This window comes from Myotis daubentonii, chromosome 7, assembly GCF_963259705.1.
Source record: "Myotis daubentonii chromosome 7, mMyoDau2.1, whole genome shotgun sequence".
NCBI lineage: Eukaryota > Metazoa > Chordata > Mammalia > Chiroptera > Vespertilionidae > Myotis > Myotis daubentonii.
Window position 1 is genome coordinate 15946428 of NC_081846.1, and position 5888 is coordinate 15952315.

Sequence of the window (5888 nt, forward strand, 5' to 3'; positions counted from 1 at the left end):
CATTATTGATACACAGGACAACATAAGTAAGTCCCAAGCAGTATACTGAAAGAAGCCAGACACAAAAGGAGTAAATATTGTACAATTTCAATTATGTAAAGCACTACAAAAGACAAATATAACCTACAATGACAGCAGATGAGCAGTTGTTTAGGCCTAGGGTGGGGAGAATTGAGTAGGAAGGGTATAAGGGATGATGGACATTAAATGGGTGAGTGCATTTGTCAAAACTCATAAAAATGTACAGTTAAAACAGGTGCGTGTTATTATATGAGGATTATACTTCAATAAAGTTAATTTTTAAAACAAGGGCTCTCTGATGAAGGTTGAATCAGAACTATCAATGATAGTTCAAAAGATAGGCAGAAAAATTTAAAAAATAGTCTTTATCAGTCAAGATGCAGGTAGCCTATGTGAATTGTATCTGAAAGCCCCAAATAACGATGGCATAAAAAAACCACACATAAGGATTAATTATCGCCCTTATAAGTTATTTTATCTATTCTAAGACATATTATTTTTCACAGCTTAACTTTTCTGAAATAAGAATGACCTCTGTATTGATGCAATAACAAAGCATTGAGTCCATTTTATTGCCAATGGGCTTTTTCTTAATATATAAATAATGGTGCATCTTAAGATTTAATAAAACATGGTTTAAAAAAGAAACTCTAGAGAAAGATAGTCCAGAGCTGATATAACAGCTCTAGGAGGTCACCAGGGTCCCAGGTTCCTTTCTATTATTCTCTTCTGCCTCCATTCTCAAAGTACTTCATAGTCCCACATGGCTACTGGTGCTCCAGCCATCATATCCACTTTCCCAGGCAGGATGCAGAAAAGGGATAGAAGGCAAAGAGGGCCTTTAACTGGCTCCCCTGAAGTTCCTCTCAACAATTCTATAACTCCATTGTGTGGACATATCTAGGTGCAAGGGAGACCAAGAAATACAGCTATTACATTGTCAACCTCCATTAATATAGGGATTATTATCTAGGAAGAAAGGGAGAATAGATGATGGTTAGGCAATGGTCTCCACCCTTTTCGAAAACAAAATGTCTAAAACAGCTGAATGTAACAAGCTGGTTTGGGAGGAAGGGAGGTCAAACAAAGAAACAGCTAAAAGAGATTTGTTAAAAGTACATTCCCTTTTTTCAGGCTCTGTGGTTTTGCCCAGGATTGTTAAGAATGAGGAAGATATTGATGTAATTAGAGAGAATATTCTAATTACAAGTCTTCAAAGGTAGGCAAAGGTAGTTTAGGACCAAAATATGGAAGGATATGATGCAGGTTTAAGTAAGCAATGTAAAGTTTTTCTGTAGGTATTAGTGGAAACATTGACGGTTCTTGCATTAGTAAAATAACGAAAGTGTTGTTTTTGAAACACTAATCCCATAAATCGTTACACTGAACAGGCATATCCAGAAATACTGGTCAAAAATAACCACAATTAAAACATATCCCAACATTCTGATTCATTTCATGTGAAATGTGAACATCATGGCAATTTCTTGAGGTCAGCTGAAGGTGTTACATAGATATTGTAACACCAATTCTATTTCCTCAATAACATATCATGTGTAAGAACATATGACAGTTGTATTGGTCATGATGGGCCATGTTAAAATGCAGTAATACATAACCCCAAAGTCACCGGGACTTAAAAAAAATGTTTATTTTTACCACACACAGAGTTTGTTGCAGGTCCAGGCAACTTTTCAGAGCACTTCTCTTCCATCTGTTGAATTTTTATTTCATACTTTGATCTTAAGTTGCTCCCACAGCACTTTTACAATTGCAGCTACAAGATAAGACACGTCACATACATCTATAATCCTTTGGGAAGGGCTGGTCACACAGTCCTGCCCAATTGTAAGGGAATAAAAATAAGTAAACTTCTGTGCAGAGATGAATATTAAAACTCTCTACTACAAAAGGCATGTAAAAATTTTTTTAAGTGGCATCAACAGACGAGACTACATCTAATCCCAGCAACCAGGATCTAGTTGGTAGTTTTTGTAGCAGGTATTTTTAGTTACCTATTTGGTTTCTATTCCATAATTTCCCTTTCCTAATAGTTTTTAGATTTTCATGATAGTAGCAGCCCTCCACAAGCCCTCCTTGTGTTATGTATTCCTACCTGTATGTCTCTAAATGGGTCCTAATTGGCTTAAGCCAACTAATACATTCCACTTCCCTTGGCACATCATTGATTCAGAGGTGGGCATGTGACAAAAACTAGCCCCATGAGAGGGAATTTCAGCACTTAAGCCTAACATGCTGGGCAAACATGCATTCTTGCATTCTCTCACCCCAGACATGAACAGGAAAGCCCATCCCATAACGCAGTTTTGGAAGTAGGCCTGCACTAGAAATGGTAGAACAGACATGGAAAGCAACTGGTAAAGTGAATCCTATTGACAAAGTGAAACTGTTCAGTCATCCAGCTTTGAGTTTGCCCTAACTCTGAGCTTTCCAGTTTTGTGAGCTCTTTCTTCATCTTTTTAGCCAGATTTGATATGAGTTTTCCATTTCTTGCAACAGAAAAAACTCTAAAACTCTAAAATAATACCGTGTGTGTGTGTGTATGTGTATGTGTAAATTATTTATTTCAGAATAAGCCCATAAATGTTGGATTACTTGGGCAGAGCTTCTGTGCATTTTACGGCTTTTTTTTTTTTTTTTAATTTCTGAGAGGAAGGGAGAGGGAGAGAGAGAAATAGAAACATCAATGATGAGAGAGAATCATGTGCCTCCTGCACATCCCCTACTGGGGATCGAACCCACAACCCAGGCATGTGCCGTTGACCAGAATTGAACCTGGGACCTTTCAGTCTGCAGGCCAACACTCTCCACTGAGCCAAACCGGCTAGGGTTCTAATATAATACTCTTGTAAACTGAAACATAACTTCTCTTGGGATATGTTAAGATAAACTTCTGGTGAATTTAGATTTAAGGAAAAGTATGATTTTTAATAATCAGTAATTTCAGGAGGGATTTTATGAAACAATGTAAAATAAAATTTAAAATAAACAAATAAATTTGGTAGTAGCTTGAAACTAGAAAAATCCCAACTAAAATAAACTGGGGATCTTTGGAATATGGCTGATTTCAGCTATAGGGCAAAAATTGTAAATGATGGGCATGGGAAATTTTGTTGTGCTGAAGAACAAAGACTCTATAATAAATAACACAGTATTACATGATACAGTATCTGGTATTTGCCTTAAAATAATCTATGACTGTAGGAGGTACATGGGGTTATAGATTACTAAAAATTAGTCATGAATTGATCATTGTGAAAGCTGGGTGATGTATCCATGGTGGCTAATTATACTAGTCTCTATTTTTGTATGTTTGACATTTTCTATAATAAAAAAGAAAAAAATATAATAACAAACCTGAAGAGACTTTTTCAATCATTTTGGCAAGTTGATTCAAAAATTTGTATGGGAAGAAAAATTAGAATGGCCAAAAACAATTTTGAAAAAGAAGAATAAAGTTGGAGGAATCCTATTATCTGATTTTAAGGCTTTCTGTAAAGACACTATAACCAAGGCAGTGAAGTTTTGGCAAAGGAGGGAGGGATATACATAGATCAATGAAATGGAAGAGAGTGCAGAAATAGACTCGTACAAATATGGGAATGTAAGAATGTAAGATTGGTTCAAATATAATTTGAGAAATATGGTCAATTAATTTTTACAAAAACGCAAAGGCAATTAAATTTTCAAAAGGATACTCTTTCCAACAAATGACATTGGAAAAATTAAGACAACTAGATGCAAAAAAATGAACCTCAGCTTACATCTCAAGCCTTATAAAATTACTAAATGGAACATAGATCTAAATGAACAATGTACAATAAAAGTTCTTGAAAGAAAACTTGAGTTTGGTCAAATAGTTCTTAGATATGATACCAAATAAATTTGAATTCAAAATTAAAAACTTCTGTTCTACAAAACACCCTGTCAAGAGAATGAAAGGACTAGATACAGTCTTGTGACCACCTCTGGAAGGCAGGTCTTGTTAGGAGCTGCTACAGATCATGTCTCACTTGTTTCCCTATCTACCAAGGAGGCAGTTATGAGACATTTTCTAATTAAGAGTTTAATGGTGGGCCCGGCCGGTGTTGCTCAGTGGTTGATCATCGGCCTATGAACCAGGAGGGAGGCCACGGTTTGATTCCCATTTGGGCACGGTCGGGGCACATGCCCGGGTTCCGTGGCTGGATCCCCAGTGTTGGGCCTGCAGAAGGCAGCCAATCGATGATTCTCATCACTGATGTTTCTGTCTCTCTCTCCTTTTCCCTTCCTCACTGAAATCAATAAAAAAAATATTTTTTTAAAAAAGAATTCTAATGGGGTCTGAGGCTTTCTGCTTCACTCACCACCCTTAAAGAACACCTGTAGCTATAAAACTTAGTAGCATCATACATTGGACCACTCAGCAACAAAATGTCCCATCATTCTGGCTTTTATTTCACTGTCCCCCTGTGCAAGGACCACAGAAAACTGACACCTATGGTTACTGATTTTTTCACTTTCTGTGTAAGCAAAAGACTGAGTCGCAAAAAGGCTTATTGCTACTTTACTGGCTGAATTTGTCAGCCTGACTTTGCCTTGTGCTTGACAGTGTAGGGATATATGAAGAATTCTCAAAGCTCATTATTAAAAAAAAAAAAAAAAAGCAATAATGAACAGACAATTTGCCAAAGAAGTTACTTAGAAGTTAAATATGAAAAGCTTTTCATTATCATTAGACATTAGGGAAATGCAAATTAAAACCACAAACTTATTAGAACTAAATAAAATAAAAAATACAAGTGCTGAAGAAGATGCAGAGCAATTGAAACTCTTACATTGCTGGTAGGAAGGCAAAATGGTGCTGGCATTCTGAAAAACAGCTTGGTAATTTCTTAAAAAGTTAAACATATGCTTTCCTTTCTGGCACAACAATTCCTTTCCCACGTATTTAGTCTGGGCAACCAAGATGTCCTTATCCAGGCGAATGAATAGATAAACTGTAGGACATCTGTACAGTGGAATACTATTTATCAATAAAAAAGGAAGGTGATATTAATTCATGCAACATGAATGGATTTTAAATGCATTTTGCTAATAGAAAGAAGCCATTTGTAAAAGGTTACTCTTTCCATGATTCCATTTATATGACAGTCTCAAAATGACAAAATTATAATTAACAGAGAACAGATCAGTGGTTGCCAGGGGTAAGAGGTACAGTGAGAGTAACCATAAAGGGCATGAGAAAATTTTTGTAGCGATGGAACTGTTGTGCATCCTGATTGTGTTGGTGGTTGCATGGATCTATACACATGCTCAAATTCAGAAAACTAAAAAAAGGCATTTTTATTCTGTCTGTAAGCATAAAAACAGAGGGTGGGGATTTGCTGGATGTTAATTAAAAAATAAAATTTAGAAAGAAAGAGGAACAAAGAGAAAATTTCTGTTACAAAATAAAAGACACTTGGGAGACAATACAAAAATATGTAATTTGTGGATTGTTTGGATCCTGATTTAAAGAATCTAACCCCAAAAGGAATTCTTCATACAACCAAGAAAAATTTAATGTTAATTTGGGACTATATGTGAAATTTAAGTTTTTAAAGTATGGTAATGGCCTTGTAATTATGTAAAAAAAAAAACTTCATCAGTTAGAAATGAATTCTGAAATATATGTGTGTGTGAGAGAAATAGGATTAAATCTGCTACTTGCTTTAAAATAATTAAGAAAAAGTAGCAGGAAAGATACATTAGCAAATGTTGCAGCTAAAGGCTCATTATACTATCTTTCTATTTTTGAGTGTGTTTGAAGTTTTCTGTAATTTGTTTTTCTTAAAAATGGAAAATTAGGTTTTAAAAATAGAGAA